Source organism: Barbus barbus, assembly GCF_936440315.1.
Source record: "Barbus barbus genome assembly, chromosome: 10".
NCBI lineage: Eukaryota > Metazoa > Chordata > Actinopteri > Cypriniformes > Cyprinidae > Barbus > Barbus barbus.
In genome coordinates, this window is record NC_136738.1 from 3,936,116 (window position 1) to 3,957,648 (window position 21,533).

The 21,533-nt window shown below is 37.6% G+C and overlaps 1 protein-coding gene across 1 annotated transcript in view; it reads right to left on the minus strand.

The window, feature by feature from the left end:
• The window catches only part of LOC306875815 (beta-galactoside alpha-2,6-sialyltransferase 2-like), a 51,718-nt gene extending 36,536 nt beyond the window's left edge, over positions 1-15,182 (minus strand). The window contains exon 1 of the mRNA XM_079426561.1: positions 14,960-15,182. The gene's annotated coding sequence lies outside the window, so the exon portion shown is untranslated. The remainder of the gene's footprint in view (positions 1-14,959) is intronic.
• Between the last annotated feature and the right edge of the window lie 6,351 nt (positions 15,183-21,533).

The following is a 21,533-nucleotide window of genomic DNA, read 5'->3' on the forward strand; positions in this document are numbered from 1 at the left end:
GTTGACATTTACCTTCCTCCATATCTAACATTCACTTAGTCCATTTTTAAAAACGCTAATAATAGATTAAATGTAATCTTCAGTAAATCTCAAAATGAATAGCAAAACAGCATAGATTTTTAATACCACTTATATGGAAAAAATAAATAGAGGTCTTTGCTAGAATCTAAACATCTCTGCAACCAAAAAAAATTTAAATAAATAAAAAAATTAAAATTAAATCCAAGATGGTCGAGAGTTTAATTGTTTGAAAATTTCTTCTCAGAACGGAGTGAGTTGAACACTACAATATAATATAATAAGCACATGTAGTTGTTTTCTATGTGGAGCAGGGCTCTGTAACTCCAGTCTCCTGCTGAGTCTAGCATGAATCTTAATGACGCACCCCTGAACAAGCTAATCACGGTGTTCAGAATTACTTTCACATTACAGACAGGTGTGCTTAATTAAAGTTAGAGTCTACAGGACACCAGCCCCCCATCCCCCCAGGACTAGAGTTGAAGAGCCCTGATGAAGTGCTCCAGATCAAACACTTACTTGGTTTTCCTTTAGTTAGGCGGTGCCTTTGAAGGCAGATACCTATCTAGGCAGTAGGCAGTCCACTAGGTTTTGGAACAGAGCTAGTATCTGTGTGTGTGCCAAGTTGGCACTCAAAACGAAGTATTGCACTAACCCTGCAGGCGACCGTTTCAGCCCTCATTCCAGCCATCTCGCAGGCTGTCAGTCATACACACACACACACACACACACACACACACAAATGGCAAGCTCCCTGCCTGGTTTTAAACTAAGTCTTCCATAAGGGCTCTCCTCAGAGTGACGCACAAGCACAGCAACTATCTCAAAGGAAAGCAAGAAAACAGCTTTGGATCATGTCAGAGCAGAGAAAAAGAAAAAAAAAAGTCTCCCTCTTGGAACTCTCTGGGATCTCAAAAAACAAAAAAGAAAGAAAAAAACGCTACAGCGTCTCCTGTATAGGCTTGTTTTGATGATATAGTTGCAAATTTATCATTTCCACAACTGAATGAAACGGAACGCATGGGATCTCTGGGTATTTAATATTTTAAAACATTTTAACTTGACGCACAGTTTTAATGTGCAGCTGATGATGTAAGGTACATCCACACGAAGCCAGAGCTTTCCCCATCCGATATTTTTCCCCCCATCTTAAGAAATATCTTAATACACCCGAAACCGACACAAAACGATGTAGCATACATGCCAGACCAGCATGTGGCGCTGTAATTCTGCCATAGATATACAATAAAAACGGCATGGAACACTAAATTTATTAATCTGTGTTAATGTTAGTTAATAAAAAGACAATCGTTCAGTGTTTGTTCATGTTGTTGGTGCTGTTACACCATACTCGGACACCATAAAATTAATTTTCGACTGAAGTAGGAAATACATAAACATCTTGGATGACATGGGGGTGAGTAAATTATAATTTGAAAGTGAACTAATAAAATGAATAAACTCTGTCTTGCCAACTAGCTGTAATAAAGTATTTCAAGAAAAATAAATGGGTTAACATTTATTTTATTTCAAGTAATACTTTTTTAATGGTCTTAATTTTTGTTGCAATTTTTTGTTAACTATAATAATTCTACTGAACTTGGTTCTGTGCGGTTCATTTCCTGTTATTACATGTAGGCTAACTTCCACTTTCATCTAACACTCAATCTCTCGCTCTACATCTATATCTTTATATCTATATATAGCTATGTATATATATATAAAAACACAAATTTAATAACAGTGTTGAATGTACTCTTTGGCAAAACCCAAAATTAATCAATTTTTCAATGTTTCAATGTTTTAGCAGCTCAAGTAATTTTTAGTGTTTAAAAAGATTTTAGTTTAGTCTTAAGTTTAATTATTTGGACAAAAAAGGCACTAATTTCTGTTTTTACTGGTTATCGGCTATCACGTCAAAAAAATTGTCTCTCTATTGTCCAGAATTTTTATATCAGTTAATAACTGATTGACAACAAACTCTGACCAACAGAGTGTTGTAAAATTACAAGTTTTAGAACAATACAATCTGTATGGTAGAAATAAGAGAAACGCACACCAAACAAACAGAGAGAAAAGCTTGTTCAGGTGAAGATGGAAGAATCACAGGGTCTGCACACATACACCTGTACTCAAACCGAGCTCCATCTGTTCCACAGGAAACGCGGATGAACTCTGACCCTGAGGAGTGGCGGTTTAGAAAGCCGCTGTGTACCTGGGCACAGGATGACGTCTGGTATTCAAGCAGGAGGAGACAGACAGTCTCCCAACTGTTCTGATGAACAGAAGCCAATTCTCACATACATGACCATTGGCAATCACACCCACAAATACACCACAGTCCACTACCATGAACCTGGAAGAATATATGAATACACATGCAGGGCAGATTGAGGGCTTGTTATAGCCACCACCTGGTATAACTAAAGGGATAGTTCACCCAAAAATAATCATTTACTTACCCTAATGTCATTCCAAACCTGTCTGCCTGACTGACTCCTGCAGGTCACAAAATCTGATATTTCAAAATGTTGTTGTTTTTCTTCAGACAATGCAAGCCAATGAAAATCAATGTCATTTAGACCCCAAACTTCTTCAAAATTTGTTCTGTGTCCCACAAAAGAAACTCATACAGTCTAGCAACATGAGGGTTAGTATTAGAGAATATTGTTTTTTGTTGTTGTTGTTGATTTCAAACTACAGTTCAAAAGCTTGGCATCAATAAATAAATTTTTAACACCAGTGTGCATTAGTGCACACACACACACACACACACACGACACTCACCGCTGCATACAAACAGTGTGTGATGCAACCACAACGACAGCCATTTGCAACAAATGAGTAGGTAGCATTTTTTACAATTTTCCATCTCCATTGCGCATCCTTGATTTCTTCACATTCAAGATAAGGTTGAATCGTGACCACAACACACTCGCTTCATAGAGGGGAAACAGCAGGAGTAAAATGACATGCAATAAGGGATTTTCTAGATAATGCAAGCAGAAAAGCAGCAGGGATATCAGACGAACACTTTACAAGTGAAAACTGTGCAAATTATATGCAAGGATATAAATGTGCAAAGTTGGACAGATTGTTCACATATTGAGGCAGGGAATGTATTGTATAACTGACGGCTGATGGAACAAAGAATTTCCTGTCTCTTTTCATGCATGATGGTGCAATCAGTTTGTTGCTGAATGTGCTCTTTTGTCTGAGCTGTGTGCCAAGTAAAGGGTGGCATTCATGCTACACAACGGAGTACAGAGAGAGTTCTCCTTCAGCAATCTCCTTCAATGTGCCAAGGCAGTGTCTGATAACAGAGCCAGACTTCCTGATGAATCTGGTCATCAGCATGAAAGGTGACTTCAAGTTGAACAAACACACTGTGGGAAGTCGTAGCCTAATGGTTAGAGAGTTGGACTCGTAATCCAAAGGTTGCGGGTTCGAGTCTCGGGCCGGCAGGGATTGTAGGTGGGGGGAGTGAATGTCCAGCGCTCTCTCCACCCTCAATACCACGACTGAGGTAACTAAACCCCCAACTGCTCCCCGCGCGCCGCAGCATAAATGGCTGCCCACTGCTCCGGGTGTGTGTTCACTGCTGTGTGTGTGTTCACGGTGTGTGTGTGTGTTCACTGCTGTGTGTGTGCACGTTGGATGGGTTAAATGCAGAGCACGAATTCCAAGTATGGGTCACCATACTTGGCAGTATGTCACTTCACTAAAGATGATGGAATTGGCCACAACAGACTAGTCAAACATTTACATCAGCACTGTAAAACACTGTAAAATAAAAAAATAAAAAAGTTGAGAGAACTTAAATGTATAAGGCAACCAGTTTTTGAGTTCTCAACGTATTTTTTTGTAGGAGATTTTTGAGTTCTCTCAACTTTTTGTTGTATAAACTTAAAACACGTTGAGAAAAGCTGGAGCTGAAGCTGGTTGCCTTAAACGTTTAAGTTCTCCCAACTTTTTATTTTTTACAGCACTGTAAAAAAATAAAAAATAAATAAATAAAAAGTTGAGCAAACTTAAAAAGTTTCAGCAGATTTGCACGGTGGCCGAGAGAGCTCAACACGCTGCAAATAGAAAAAACGCCTGCAAATTAAGAAAACAACTTTCGTCAATTTGACAACACACACGCTGCAAATGCTCACAACACAATCAAACAAAAAAATGCACTGCAAAAAAAAATGTGTTTGTGTTGTGAGCATTTGCACGACCTGCTGTCAAACTGATGATGTTTTCTTGATTTGCTGGTGCTTTTTCTATTTGCATGCGTTTTCTGAAGTTGCAGCGCATTGAGCTCTCTCGGCCACCTTAGATTTGTCAGTTTCTCAACGTGTTGTTTTAAGTTTATACAACAAAAAGTTGAGAAAATTCAAATTTCCTAAAAAATAAGTTGAGAAAACTCAATCTGCTGAAGCTGGATGCCTTCATTTTAAGTTTGCTCAACTTTATTTTTTTTACAGTGAAGTCAAAGCTTTCACAGGAAGTATCGACACCTCAGACTCTTCTTTTCGGCCTCAGTGTAAAGGAATTGTGGTCCAAATGCACTTCTGACGCATAGAAGATTACTGGTTAGATAATTCACGTTAAAGCAAGAGTTCATTATTAGTCATGCCTGCACATATCATGATTGATCATATCATACACATCTGTTTAAAAAAAGTTTGAGGTTAGGTTCTAGCTAATCAGGTCCTTGAGGTTTATTTGAAATCTACATGGTATGCGTGTTGGAGCAGGGTTGGAACTAAACTCTGCAGGGCTGCGGTCCTCTAGGAACTGATTTTGACACCCCTGGCCTAATAGATGTGTAAACTGAAAACTATTTGAGCTTTATTAAAACTATTTGCACCGATTTATTTAGTTCCTTTGTGCAGTGGTTCAGGAGATGAGTCTTTTTAAATGTCAGCAAGCTGAAAAAATTAAAACCAAAAGGTTTTTTTGAGATAATGTAATCTTGTTCAAATTGATTTCATAAAATTGGTATCGAAAAAAAGTATCGTTCAGGAAACTGAATCGAAGTAAAGGTATCGGAATCGAAAATATTTGAACGATACCCAGCCCTATGCTAAAGAAATATTTCTTGTTATCATCAATGTTGAAAACGGTTATATACTGTAAAGTGCTTCAGACAGCAGTGTTAAGACAGCTGCAGACACACTTTAATAATTAATTATGGCTTTACAGCAATAATAAATGTTGTATGAAGTGGCAGCATGAATAATGAAGTAATTATGGCATTTTGGAATTAACTATGGTTGCCATGGTGAATATCTTGAAGGGCATTTAGTGCAACTAAACAGAAAACATTTTTACATTTTTATGGCATTTTAATTCCTTTCTAGATTGTTTTGGCAAAACCTGCTATTGCTCTCAAATATAAATAAATATTTTTTTTTTCCTGAGAAAAAAAGCCCTCTTATTATTAAAAAGACCTATTATATTATATTATATTATATTATATTATATTATATTATATTATATTATATTATATTATATTATATTATATTATATTATATGTTAGGATTGAGTTGTGTTGGTTTAGGCCTTTTGATTTCTGTGGCAGGTTCTGCCATTTATATATTAATACATAAATATATAAACAAAAAAAACTAAAATAAATAAATACATTTCTTAAAAGGAGCATTTACACCAGATCAGAATGTTAACTAAATGCTTTTAAGCAAAGAAAACATTAACCCAGAGGTTAGTAATACCATCTCAGTTACGATATTTAACCGTAACACACAGGGAACTGGATAAGAGGTATTTCCACAAACACAATGGCAAAAGCTAAATGAAACGAGTGTCAAAAACAGAGCTGTATAAAAAGTTCCCAGGAAGTATAAACTGAACTTCCCAGTTGTAGTCTCTGACAAATTACTGAGAGCTCTGCATCTCAAAGACAGCGTTCTACCTCTGCTAACAGCAGGATGATCGCTTCTCAATAGATTCCTGGGAGCAACAAAGGTCTTCACACAGCACAGACTGTCATCCAGCCGACACATGACAAGCTCGCCAAGATACGTCTAGGTAAAATATAGAACACTCCTGCCTGTTGTAATCAGGGAGGTCTGTAATACCTGGAAAAATCCATCAGCATTCCCATATCAACAATATTTGCTTGGTTGGCATAGGCACAATAAATAAAGCCTTTCTGATTACAAATATCAAATTCAATCAAACTGGTTTGCCATATAAACATGATACATAATGAAAGTGACTAATATGCAAGAAAAAATATATAAGACTCTTTGTCGCAACAGATAATTGAATAATGCTTTAACAAAACATCCTCGCTGCAAACGCATACTTGCGAACAGGAAGGCATGAGTTTGTGCATGCATTGACACACAGAAATGTCTGACACCATTAACCACACCTTTGGCGCAAGCTGCCAACTGACTGATCTGATAGCGCATGGGCCGCATGACATGCAGACGTATTGTGCAAATGTAAAAATGTCTCAAGCAATTTTGCAATAGATTCTTCTGTGCTGTATTGAGGTTTTGTGGTTATGCGAGAACTGCTGTACATTTGAATAACAAAACAGTTTACACACACTATATTTGTTTATAATTGGATTGATGGCTCAATCGGACTGAAAAGCCTTCATGTAAACACCTCAATCCATTCAAATGAGCTCAATCTGAATTAAATTTCGATCGGATAAGAAGGGATGGTGTAGTTCTGAAATATTTTGATCCACAAGAGAGAAAAAAAACAAAAACTTGAATCCAACTATACTTTTTCAAAGGAAAAACAAAAAAACACTTGAGATTGTAGAGTGTCGTGATGTGCATGAACCTCATGCGTTATGAACTGGTTAGTGGAGGAGACTGAATATTTACTAAATGTGACCCTGGACCACAAAACCAGTCATAAGGGACAATTTTTGGAAACTGAAATTTATTCATAAATAATCTTTCCATTGATGTGTGGTTTGTTATGATAGGACAATATTTGGCCGATGCGCAACTATTTGAAAATCTGGACTCTAAGGGTGCAAAAAAATCTAAATATTGAGAAAATGGCCTTTAAAGTTATCCAAATGAAGCAATGCATATTACGAACCAAAAATTAAGTTCTGATATTTATGGTAGAACATTTACAAAATATCTTCATGGAACATTACTTAATATCCAGATTTGTTGGCATAAAAGAAAAATCAATAAATTTAACCCATACAATGTATTTTTGGCTTTTGCTACAAATATACTAGGAACAAATATTTGCTGAACTATTGACTTATATTCCATCTGAAGAAAATTAGTGCATGTAAACTTACCTAATGAAACATGAAGCAAAAATGCTGCATTAAGACATAAATATACTAACATGTGGGCAGATAGAAGTGTGTATATTTTGGATCTTCAACAACAGATTTTGATAAAGTGCCAAGGAGACACATTCCAAGTGCAAAAACAGGTATGACAGCCCTACTTTCCAAACACCCCTTTTGCTATTAATTGTAATAATCCAGTGAGATAAGGGGTCCACTAGAAGGTCTGATCTCACCACCAAGACAGAAAAAAGATGCACCAAGGATAAAGCGTTAGTTCTGGCAGGTCATGGGACTCTCAGCTGATCACATCTACCTATAGGAATAAGACATCTATCATGACATTCCTGTATAAGCTCTATTCATTATTATTCAGCAGCTTTTTCGCTTGCTCAGGAGCAAATTACCCTCCTCCATCCCCAACTTCCCCTTTCGCCACAGTCAGGACTTGACTTTCGGATATTCCTCGTACAATGCATGATTCCCTGTACAATGCATATAAAATAAAATCATTTCTGTAAACTTAATCTGCTGCGGACACCAAAATAGGGCATCTTGTCTTTTATCCATTTATGTATGCATTTATAAAATGATCAAATAAAGCACTATTGGAAGAAAAATAAAAAAAATGCTAAGATCAGTCATAAAATTGCTATGCTGAAATGATATATTGGTCTTTTGGCCTGGATGTACAGTCATAAACACACGCTTCACACCCACTACAGTAGCAGCGTAGGCTTGTGTCTTGGATCACGAACTTGCTAAGTCTGCAAGGCAAGTCATCTGCGCGTAGTATTTTTGACACTACAGAATTAGCAATTACCTGAACATGCCACCACAGCGACCTTCTCACACCCAGCTCAGGGGTTTACAAGCTTTCCCTTAGACTCCATTACACTCGCTTTGTGTACTTCTAATTGAAGTTCATTCAATTTCATTGGGGTCCAAAGCCCACCCCAGATAAATTTACTCTCTTGGCTCTCAGAGATCTGGCCCAGAATCTCAGCGTCATCTGAAATTACACTCCTGTCTCCCCTGGGCCAGAGTCTGGGTGGTGTTATGCAGCGGCTGCCCCTGACAGCCCATTAGACAGCACCACAGAGAGCAGTGTAAAGCAGCGACACACAGGCCTGTGTGAAAGCCATCCAACCCTCCGTAAAGGCCAGCTCGGCGGCTCATGCTCCACCAGCCACCAAAACAAGGAAATATGCACTAAACCAACACAAGTCAAATTTGTAGGGATGTCAAAAGAACCAGTAATTTGGTAATACAAAATTTAAATAAATCAAAGAAAGAAAAATATGAATCAATAGTTTGACCGTACTTCTCTAAAGGCATAGTTCACCCAAAACTGAAAATTTTATGTTTATCTGCCTACCCCAAGGGCATCCAAGATGTAGGAGACTTTTAAAACATTTAAATGCCTTTAAATAATGGCTCATTTTGACCCACATTCAATGCGAATATTATACTAATATAATCAGGCCTTGCACTCCCTCTCTCAATATACAAATCCTAAAAGGAACTTTATTTGCTTTAATCGTGGTTTGTAATATTTCAGGAGTGTTGCATGAAGACACAGTATGAGAACATAAGGATGCTCAATAAGCATTTCACATGTTTCAATTCAAATAATTACATTAAGGATACATCACAATTATCAAGAATTATGAAATTTCACTTCCAGTCTGCGAATGACAAAGACAACATGAAAACATATCCTGATGATAATCAAACACTTCAGTTAAAACACTTAATGCAATTAAAGATGTGCTTAGGTATGAATTATACGGACTGCTGATATTTTTACACAGTAATTTATAAACAGCACTTCAGTATGCTATCAGGAGCTCAGGTTTCCACAGATGCTGCATTTTATTTATATTAAATGTTTCATTTGTTTGGTGTTTAATAATACATTTTTCAGAAAAAGTTTTCAGTTTGGTGCTAAAGTATGACATGTTTTAGACTACTATTTGACTTTTTATACACTAAAAATAGTCAATTCACAGTTAAATTTACAAATATGATATAAACTATCGACTCATGCCAAGAGTAATATGCTTGGTTTTAGATAATCAAGAAATTTCACTAAACAGTATTAGGAATTAATACAGGCGTAGAGTAGAGATAATCTCAAAGAACAGACGGAGATGTCATAAAGCTCGGAAACGATTGACAATCACACGTCTTGCATTAAGACCAGAGAGACTATGACTCACTGCCAGAGAACAGCAAAGCATTGAGTTCAAACAGAGACTCCTTTATCATAATTCCTCAAAGTGTGGGACTTGAATGAGACTGTCAACGGTTCAATCACATGCTAATCAAACTATAGCGCACAACCTCAGAGAAGGGAAAAACAACATTTTTAACATGCAATGATTCATTTCTGTTTGAGTCTTTAGAAGTCTCTTTCCTATTTACAACAGCAGGAGCTTTTCATTTCAGTTCAGGGCTTTTAGATGTGCTCAGCTCCTGAAACTGTCGAGACATGTTCATATGAATGCAATACTTTACCAGCTGCAAGCAAACCACAAAAGGAGAGTTCAGATTCATGTACTTGCAGCTCATTGTTCTCTGTGCATCATATACAACAGACTTTGGGCCGTAGCTTGAAGGTTAAAGCAGAAGCTCAAGTCTAATCCCAAGCAACGGTGACCCAGGAACTCAAGACTTACGGTGATCAAGATCTAGCCTGTTCCTATTGTGCCACTGTGCAGTACATTTAACCTTAGGGTGCTCCATGGGACTCGGCTCTATAATTAGCATACTGTAAATCAGACTGGATTAAATGCCCTAAAACTAAACAATCATTGGCCTTTTATGAGCTAGAGAGTGACCAATTCAACCATCTCTACCACATATCTGTTAGCTGTTAACTGGACAGTATGCTAGCCAAAGTAATCAGGATGGCTAATGCAATAAGATATTACACATTTGTGCCATTTTGTTACATTAAAAGGCGAGCATGTAATATATGCACCATTAACAACACAAAAGGTAACTGCAAAGATAAATGTTTCCAAAACCATTGCTCAGTCAAACAATTTATGCAATAAACAGGAAAAGGAGAAGAGGCATCAGAACCGCCATCTCCTATCAGATCTGTGTGGGAAACAAACTCCTGGCAATCAGGGACGGATCATGACGCAGAGGTGCCCTGGGCACGGACTGATTAAAGGCCCCCCTCAATTGAAATTGCGGTCGTTTTTCTTCAATTCAAATAGCAATGGATTCTATCTACACCAAGTGAAAATAGCAGTATTTTAAGCCATATGTTATGTACACCAAGTTCAAATAGCTATAGATTATATTTACACTGTTAAAATAGCTGCTATTTATACTAGTTGTTGCAAAATAGTGGCAATTGCACTTCAGTATTGTATTACATTATAAAACAGTACGCAATAATAACATATTGAGTGTAAATTATAATTTTAATTCAGATTATTAAATGGATGCCACCTTATTGATACAATAAAGCCCTCCTTACACCTACCCTACCCGATAGGTATCAAAATCCCAGATTTCAAACTAACAATAGCACCAAAGCTTATTGTGATTTATTGGATGCTCCGTTCGTTAACTGAAAACAGGCTAATCAATTCTTAGGATTTAAGTATTAATATCTTTTCATTAAAATCAAGACATTCATATTTTTTACCCAGCCCTATGCCTTTTGTTTTGCATCTTTAGGTTCGGTGCTAAACAAAACGACAGTGTGAATACTAAGCAAGCAGGGATCACATTTATAATTTGCTTTTTTGGTCCAGACCAAAAGAACTGAAACAAGTGTAAATAAACCCAAAATCTACAGCGACCGCACCATTGTGTGAATTCAGGCACTGTTGAGAATAAACTCAATTTTCATCAACTGAGCAGCCAGACTCAAACTCAATAGATAAACACTGACACTCCATTTATCAGAAGACATAAGAGCATGTTGACAACTGAGGCTGCCACATTACATAAAACAGACAGCGAAATCAGTACAGTACCATACAGAGAGAGCTGAAGCGGAGACACCAAAAGGGATACAACAAACGGGTATCAGAAGCCTACAAATAACCAAAAGGCACAATTCCAACCATAAAAATTGACAATATTCATATATTAATTTTCATTTCAGTTGGTTCATGTGCATCTTTTTACCCCGGGTAGATGCCTGTAGCTTAACAACGTGGAGGCTTGTAATTATTGCAGCGTTCTGCACAAAACACTGAAGAAACTAGGGAAAATAGTTTTGACTTTGGATTCTTCTTCATGCAGAATTAATAAGCACTGAATATTTCAGAGACAAAAACAAAGCAGAAAACAAAGCAGAATATGGTTGTGTTTGAGGAATTTGTTGGCAAAATATAAGACACCAGTATGACCATTTGCGGTACTTTAAGTGTTATTTTGTTAAAAGACAAAATAGCATTAAGCTAAAAAAAAATAAAAAGCTCAGATTCTCATTTTCAACAGCCTGCCAACTTCCAAACAACATCAATTCCTTACAGTCATGTTGCTCCAAAGCTATATGATTTTCATTCCTCTTTGAAACACAAATGAAGATATTTTTAATGAAACCCAAGAGAGATTAGTTTCTTTTAAGTCCATGGAACCAATAAATCACTCCATTCATATGGATTACTTTCACAATGTCTTTTTGTACTTTTTGATGCACTAAACGTTGTGTGGAACGTCAATGAATGAACAAAAACATCATTTGTGTTCCAAGACAAACAGACGTCTTATGAGTTTGGAAAGACACAAAGGTGAGCAAATGACACTGAAATTTTTGATTGAACTTAAAAACACCCTTAAAAAGTCGGCAACGTAAAACTGTCCTCAGTAGACATCAGACTGAAAAAACACTTATGCTGGGTAGCTGCACCACTAAACGGCAGGACAAATTGTGCTCAAATAGCCAACAAAACCTTTGGTCCTTAACAATGAAGAACTGAGATTTTGGCTAGCGTGTAATAACATCCATTACGCTGTCTGTTCCAGCTCTGACGTTTGCGCTGTCCGTCTGAAATGACCTTGTACTAGTTAAGTGATTTTATTGTTTGGCAGGTTAAGGTTTCAGCGGTTGTTGTGTGGGAATTACATTTGCCTGATATTCTGTGTGTACATTGGGATGTAATGACTTATGACTGATTAAATCTGCAAATCAGCTGTGCTGAAGTTCTTCACCCTGCTGCCTTTTCTAATTACCTCAACCTGATTGCAGCTCCGCTGTTCTCTTTTTTTCAATTGTGAAAAACACCCACACAACAAAGACTGCTCCATCGCTTCAAATAAGAAAAGAAAAATGCAAGTCTGCCATGTGACAATGTTACATTCAACATGCAAAACAAAAGCCTTATGGCCATTTGAAGACAAGAAAGATTAAAGAGGAAGAAACAAAGATGAGTAAGAGGATTGAAAAGGCTCCATATCGGTTCAGTTGTCACCACCAACATGTTACCGATAACTATAGCTAGCTATCATAGGTTGTTGTTGGAACTGCAATATTTGGAAGAAAATCTGGATAATCTTGGAAGTATCAGTTAAAATGGGAAATGTACATGTATTAGACGACCAGCAGGAAAAAGCCTTTTTGTAGAGTCCTACAACAAACAGCTGTAACATGTGACATGATGGGGGGCAAATGCATATTGAACATATAGAGAAGCAAAGAACTCTGACCTGAAAACTATTAAAAGACAACAAAATGTTCCATTGACCCCACTTGTATAGACCCCAATCTATACAACATAAAACCCGCATGATCATTGATCAGGAACTGCAAGATACAGTCAATAAGCCACATGTCTGAAACTTTTATCTGGCAATAAAGCCCATATATATGTGTCATGTTTCAACTCCAACAGCAATCCTACAGCCAGTGCTTTCATATGCAGATCATACAGTCGCTCCTTTGAGAGCTGGCCTGGAATCAGGATATCTCAAGACCCATGAGCTATGTTAATGCAAGCGTGTTGTTGTAGTTTTGAAACTGGCATTAACAACACTGATCGCAGATGACTAGTTATAACGGATCACTGGTGATTTTAACACTATTAATACTGTAAAAACAAAGCCTCTTTTTAGATTTTTTTGGCTACGGCACATTAAACTCAATATTATGTATGACATACCTAGAAGTCATTAACCACTTTACTGATTAACCAGATTTTCCATCTGACATAGAGGATACAGACATCACCTTGCACACAAAGCACTAACAAACACTGCATCCAGTATGAACGCCTGGAATTAAATAGCTGTATACGTCAATACTTAATAGATTCATTTGATTTTAAATGCATTACCTTATTTAGTCTCTTATAGGTCTGCATTGTGTATACATGATTGTGCTTTTAGCACAATGTAGGCTTTGTATCTAGTCTTGTTGTTCTGCTACAGCTAGTTTAAAACCGCATCCATAGTCTCTAGACACTATTTCCCATTATTTTTTTCTCTACTCCAGAAAATGTCCCATTGTTCTTGTGACTTCATCTGGATCGAGTCTGTCACACTGCTTGTTCTTGTCATGCTGGAAAATCGCCTAGATTCAGCCAGATGCACACAAACAGACACCTATACTTGCATAAACCTTCCATAGTTAATAACAACAATACGTTTTTCATCACCACAGGATAAGCACATCACACATCGCCAACCTATGACGATCATACAGAATTCATCAAAAGGATGCAAATAAACCAGTATCATTAACTATTAAAAGCTTGTTTTCATTAATTGAAATACAGCCGGAATTAAATTTAATATTATATTTAATGTAGCCAAAATTTTAAAAATGTTAAAAACAAAAAAAAATAAGCCAAGTATATAAAAGAAACCTAACATTAAATTAATAAAAATAGCAAATCGGTGTAATTCAAATCATGTATATACACAACTACAGAATTTAATAATGAATATATATATATATATATATATATATATATATATATATATATATATATATATATACACATTTTTTTTATTTTATTACCAAGAAAGCAACACACTCTTTCAATTAGGTCTCCATTTATGGCCATCTTAACAAAGGACACATTTTCAGCAGGTATCAATCATGCATGCATCCATATATGTAGCATCTAACAACACTGAAACCTGGAAGTGAGCCTATCCATTTAAACCTTCCACCCCTACCACCACATGTTCTACAAGTCTGCTCACCTGACAGATAAAAAGGGTTTTGCATGTCCTGTAGATACCATCAGACTGCACTTGAGGGCTTGCCGTGAGGGTTTTAATTGAACTTCAGCATGCATTGCAAACGAAGCGCCAGTGAACACAGAGAGGAAGGAATAATTGAAGCACATTGAACTCAACACTGCGTGTGTTATGAACGCGAACAGAGGGGTTTAAAAGCAAAAGCACTCTGATGTTGTGCAGCCATCACTGCAAAACTGCACCGCGGGCTCAAATTATCTCATATCGCGTCTCTTTCTTACATTGTATCCACAGAGGCGACAGAACATGGAGTAAATGACGGCGAGCATGGATGTATGTAACGCAATAAAAACAATCATGCAAAAAAAAAAATCCTAATAACATGTCCATCATATACTAATCGCCGTGATTTAAGGGTTATTATATGTTGCGCTCACAAATCGCTGCTAATATAACGGAGAGGGGCGCGCGGCTTACCTGAGAAATCAGCCCGCGTTCATTGTTCTGTTAAGAGGGTAATATAAGGGTAATATATTCCTCTCGATCCTTTCCAGCCGCTATTGTTTGCGTGCTCTGATAAAGACAGTGCTGGAGGCGTGTTGCGGGATTGGTGGTGCTGCTCGAGCGGTAACGGAGGACCGTGCAGTCGACTCGGTGTCTTTGATTCCTCCAGCTCTCGGTTGCGTTTCATCAGATGAGTTTTGTGGAGGGGGCGGAGCCTTGAGCTGTTTGATTGACAGTTAGCGGCGCTCTAACCATCTCAGCCGCTCTATTGGATTAGCTAGGTTTCAAGGTGATACGGCGAATATCCTACAAACGTATAGAACAGCTTTAAGGTTAGTCTAGAGCTGCCATGACTAGTTGCATGCTTTGTTTTGATCAGTAAAATCTGGTCTTTTACTATTTTCAAATGCACAGTTCAACTAGTTTTTTGCCATTTATAGGCTATGCAAATATTACAAATAATAATTTAGCACATACACGCTTTCTTACTGATCAACAACAGTCTTTTATGGGATAATATTGATAACTCGTCTTGCTCAGGGGTGTAAACTACTTTAAAATACAGAGCAGCTTCAGAAATCACGTTTGAGGTCCATTGTGGGAAAAAGAAAAAAAGTAGGCCTATCCAAAGTATTTAAAAAATAGCCAAAATACTAATGATATAAAATGAGTTTTGCTTTATAGTATCCTACACATACAGAAATGCTGACTACCTGAAACAACATAATGAAGATTTGTGCCAAAGTACTCTTGTGTATTTGGTGAAATTTAATCATAGATATGTTAGATAACTTGTTTGTCATATCCATCTTCATGTAAAAGCAGCATGCACCCACTTTGCAACAACAAATAGTCTTTATGCTGATTTAATGCAAGACTAGCTAATTATAGTAAATTATATTTCATTATAGGTCATAACAGTTATTTTATTAGGACACACGCATTTACAGAGACTTTGAAATTTGCAAGTTACTTTAATTATGCAGTGCATGTGTTCAAAAAACTTCTGTGTTATCTGAACTAACGTTTTTCATGAAAAAAATGCTGGGTATGATATGTCAGGAAGCTTCTGCTATATGATATGGTGTGGTGCAGCACAAGCTAACCTCCCCTTGTGAAAACAGTCTGCCTCTTAATGGTTTCATTACTAAATGTCAATAAGTAAATGTCTTGCCAGTCTGCGGTTATTCATTCATTTGTGTGCTATTACAGGTTATTGCTTCATTGGCAGCACAATTACATTGATGCAGTGAAATTCCAGCTATGACTGCATGTGTTATTTGATCGGAAAGGTCATTGGTGAAGAGAGACCTAGATGATAATACTCACCACGCTGGTAGTGTTGATGATGGGGTGAGGGAGTGTGCAAATGCTCCTCCAGGGTTATTGAACCATTTGTTTGGCATTGATATTGAACACCTGTGTGGAAGAAAGAACAAAAAAACAAAAAAAAGGTTGTGCAACCAGGTGCATTTGAGTAAACACTGAATTACTGCATGCTAATCCAGTTATTGTATTTCATTTTTATAACTCGGGCCAAAAATGTGTTTACGATACATATATTTACAATGGATCATTTACTGAAACAGCACAGTGTTAGCATGCTGCGATCTTGGGTTTATTTTCCCATGAAATGCACAAACCTAAAATATAAATAAAAGAACATAAAATGTATTCTTTGAATGCAATGTTAGTGATAAATTTTGGATAACTAAATGTGTAAATTATTCAATGATTCATCGTCAGGGCCCCTCTTCCTCGTCAGGCCCCTGGAATTGTCCCCCGTTAAGGTGCCCCTCTATAAATAAATACACCAATGAGCCATTACATTATGACCAGCATCTAATAACCTATAGGAACTCCTTTAGCCCACAAAATAGCGTCCGTGTGTCGAGGCATTGATTCGACAAGGTGGTGATTGATCTCCTGGAGTAAAATAATATCAGCAGCAGGTCCTCCAGTTCCCGTACATTGGTGGTGATGTAGTGCAAACCTGCTTTTCGATTGGGTTCATGTCAGGTGAATTTGGAGGCCAAGGCATTAACAAAAATTCACCATCATGTTCCTCGAACCACTCCTTGACAATTCTGGCTGTGTGGCATGGCACATTATCCTGTTGGTAATGTCTCTTGGTCCACAATGATGTTTAGATACCTGACAGCTGTCAGAAATTATGCTGTTGGATTGCCCTTTGTTCATCCCTGCACCACTTTTGATACACTCACTACAACGGGATGTGAACAACCCACAAGGCCATGCTGTGCCTTCACAATATCAAATTCCGATAAATTGGTAGCTTTTCCCATTCTGACACTTAAACACTCTACTGACCGAAAGCTGATCCTGGTGATCTGCTAAATGTGCCTTATATCTGGGTGTTAACATTCTTATTTGTTTGATGGTGGTTTTTACTTTCTAGTTCGTGGACCTTTAATAGGCACTTCCTTGTTTACTGTACCCTAGTTGCTAGTTTGTTGTCTATTTTTCGTACTTGTGTCTTGCTTGTGTTTAGTTCCTCATTATCTACTCTGTATTTAAGCCACTAGTTTGGTTCTGTTTATTGTCCAGTATTGTCTTTGCGTTAGCTGCAAAGCTGTTGCATTAGTTGCTCCTGCAGTCAAAGATTAGTTTTCAGTGTTTTTTGTAAACAGCTATTAAAGATTCACCTCTTCTCATCCTCTTCTTTTGCCTCACCTGATGTGACATATAGTGATGTAAAATGCTCTTTATGTTAGTTCTTGGAGCTTTAATTAAATTTTTATTTAATTTATTGTGTATCCAACAAGTCATTCAAGTTTAGGACGACATGTCAATCAGTAAATAATAAAATAATTTAGATTTTTTGCCTGTGCTACCCCATTAAACCTTGTTTATTCATCAAACCCTTGCTTCGATATATAGCTGAGTTTGAGTTTTCTGGGTTAAAACCAGGTCTATAAACTCTCAGGCAGAACATTCAGCCCCTTTTAAAGGCATCTCTCCACCTTTTATCCCTCCCTACCCGGTAATCCCTCATTAGTCAAAGCCTCCTCTCCTTTCCTCCCACTTTCCTCGCCTCTCACTGGCCCGACTTGTTGGTAGCAGAACATAGTTATAGCTGCTACTTCTATATTTTCCGCCTCATTACCTTTCAAATCTATTGAGCTCCTGCATCCTGTACCTTTGAAATGTTACTGCTCCAGCTATTTTTTTACTCTGTGCTCACATCACAGATGAGGCGCTTTAAAGTCTCAGCACTTTTGGAGACAGCACATTATGTAGTGAGGGCCTGAAGTAATGAGACTTTTCCACTGGATGACCAACTGTTATTTATCAACACAAGCCATTTGTTCACCGCTGTATTAAATGATCCTGCAGTCTAATGGCTTACTGTGTGGTTTATTCTCTGTTCCCCGTATGCTCTCATATCCGCATTAGCATAGACTCTGAACTTGGATCAAAGAATAAACATCAGGCAGGAGTACTTTCTTATGTTCCTTCTATTGAATACCAGCATTATTGTGATCAGAATCTCCTGGCGTCTTCATTATCATCACAGCCACCAGTAACTCTCCAATCAGCTTTATCATCATCATTATCCCTATAATCATCTGCAGAACAGTATATTCTGCATCTGTTTAATATCTCCATTCATTCCAGAGACTCACAGGAAGAAAAGATAGGAAATTTGCTTCTAATGTTTGCCTAACATCTGCCCAGTGCCCTGATTTATTTCTGTTTGTTGTGTTTAAGGATGATAATTAGGGCAGTTTGAGAGCCGAATGAGGAACGGTAACCATAGAGATAGAGAGATTGTGTCACTCAGGCTTTTTTGGCGAGACACAAAAAAGACATTTTAGCCATTGAGACCCATCTGCTCTGATCAGTGTCCTCTGATTGAATGTAATGTGGGTCAGTTCATTTCAAAGAGGCCCATTTTAACCCCTCAGAGTTGGCCTTTACTTATCTTAACATGCACATTCAAACCTTCACTTGTGTGGAATCTGAAAAGCAGAATCAAATGGTTTATTTCTTAAATTGTGTTCCAGGCACCGAAGCATATGTGATTTCTAAAGGCAACCTCCAAAGGTTATTGTAGCGTCCAAGAAGTGAAAATGTCAGTACCGCTAGAAACCTCTCGCTTTCAGTCCATTTGTTGTCCCTTTATTGCTGGCGGCTGTAAAAGTGGTTCAGACTGAGCCAAATGGTGTTGATGGTGTTGTGTATTGTCTGTAGAAAGCTCTCCTACAGTTATCAGATCCCTTACAGCCTCCTGGGCCCCAACAGCCTCTTCCTGCTGTCCTGAGATGGAGCTGTTTGGCAGAACCAGCATAAACTGGTGCAGACAGCTCTCCTAACGTAAACATGCAATGCCGGGAACAGGAAATGTTGCACATGGCACTGACATGAGCTCTCAGTTCTGAATAACTGCTTTTTATGTGGTGTTGCTTTGTCTGCCTACAAAGTGCTTACACAATCATTTTTTTTTTATCAAACACATGGTCAGAGGGGGTGTCTAGGGATTAGTCGAGAATAACTTGGAAATATGATAACTTAAACTGAACTCCCTTGTGCTCTCATAGATTTGGACACAACTGACTACATTTCTCATAATCATGATAAAATATATTTAATTAAAAAGTCTAATGCTCAAAGGCTTGACATTTATTTGTACTATTTAGTCTGCAAATTGTGGCTGTAAAGGAATTTCTTTACTAAACATTATATTTATTCTTTTTTAAAAAACAAGCACAATGAAAACAAAGATACACGCAACAGCTACAAAGCAAAGTAAAGCCAATAACTGAACAAAAAGAAAGAAAAAAAATACTGAACTGAGGGTCTCGGGGTTTTACACCATGTAGTTATAGGAACTAACCACCAGGGTGGTCCACGGAGAATTAAATTTTCTACTATAGGGCCATTTTCCTGATTGCAATCGCACCACCCGTAGAAATAAATAATATTTGTCATACTTCCATTTCATAGCTTCGATGACTTATTATTCTAAAACATGGGGCATAATAACAATAAATAGGGATGCAACAACAAAACCATTCTGGTCGATACATATAAGTGAATGTATTCTTATGACTCAGGTACTTTGTAACATCCAAAAAGTCATTATGTAACCAAATGTTTCAGCATATTCAATGGCTAATTCTCTGTATCATCAGTATCCAAAACAGAGATCATACTGATGTGTCATGCATCCCTAATAACAAAGCAACTGAGAACTCTCCTTAAATGTTCCCTCACTTACACATCACCGAATCTTCTCATCACTGTACATTTGCTCTGATGTCATCATGTAAAGATGAAATTAAAATCCGTGTCTATCTGAAGGAATCCCTGCCAAAATTCCAAGATATTTAGTGGAGATCCTTAAGAGAGACATAATGCATTTTGATCCTAATGTCTGGGAGATAATGTCTTATCTCATTAGATCATCATAATCATGTTGATACACAGCTCCATCATGATCCTCTTGTCTCAGCATCTCTCTCTCTCTGAATGCCCAGTGTGTCAGATCTGGCTCATTTACTTATCAGCTTGGTCTATGATAATGTGTTCATTATCAAATCAGCACTGCCAGATTAACTACTCCTAACTAATGGGCTTTGAAAGAAAGCGTTATCTTCAATGTTTAACATTACACTAATGCCTTCTGGTATTTTTACCCTATCCATAATTACTTACAGTATTTCCAACAATGTTTGTTCATATGTCTAGTGCATCATTTCTGCTATACGGTAGGCAAAGCATCTCAGCTTCTATGTGAAAGTTGATGGGGATGAATTGCCTTTCATAAATTAGCCACTTTAGCTTCAGTAGTCCTGATCATCTTATCCATAAGTAAGTACTTAGAGGAGGTGGGAAATGGGAGGTGGGAAACCACCCATCTCTAGAGCCTTCTGTCTGTCTGTTAGGTTCTCAGTGATTAGACGAGCCAAGCTCGTTCTCTCCCCTTAACAGCCGGGAACTAGGTTGTTACCATGGCGACAAAGGCAGTGACGGACATGACTGTGTACGTTATGTGTGCTGGTCCAACATGAAAGTGGCCTTGAGTGGAATCCCAATGAGGAAGGAGAAGTGAATAATCGTGCAATCTAAAAATCGTGCCGCACGGCCACAACACGCTCATCTTGGAATGAACTGCACAAAATGGCAATCTGGACATGCTCCGACTTCAAGCCTGCTTTGTTTATGTTTATTTTGTGCATGCAAGCAGGGAAGCGTGGAGGTATTTTCTGCATATTTTCCTCATTTGTTATACAACTCGTCCATTGAAACTAGCCCAAGATAACCTCAGTATTTTCATATCTTCCTTTTACTCTTGTTTATCCCACCCCTCCCCCAGTGTTGAAGAGCTGCACACATCTGTTTTGAGTGGCTGGTAAGCATTTATGTGGTAATTATCTACATTAGGCCATGGTTACACACACAGAAATACAGCTAGTCTTCATCAGTGCTGGTTTCCCACAGCCTGTGCTTTTATACAATACAATACAATACAATTGCATATCTTAAACCAAATATTATTCCCAGTATTTATTCTCTAAAGAGG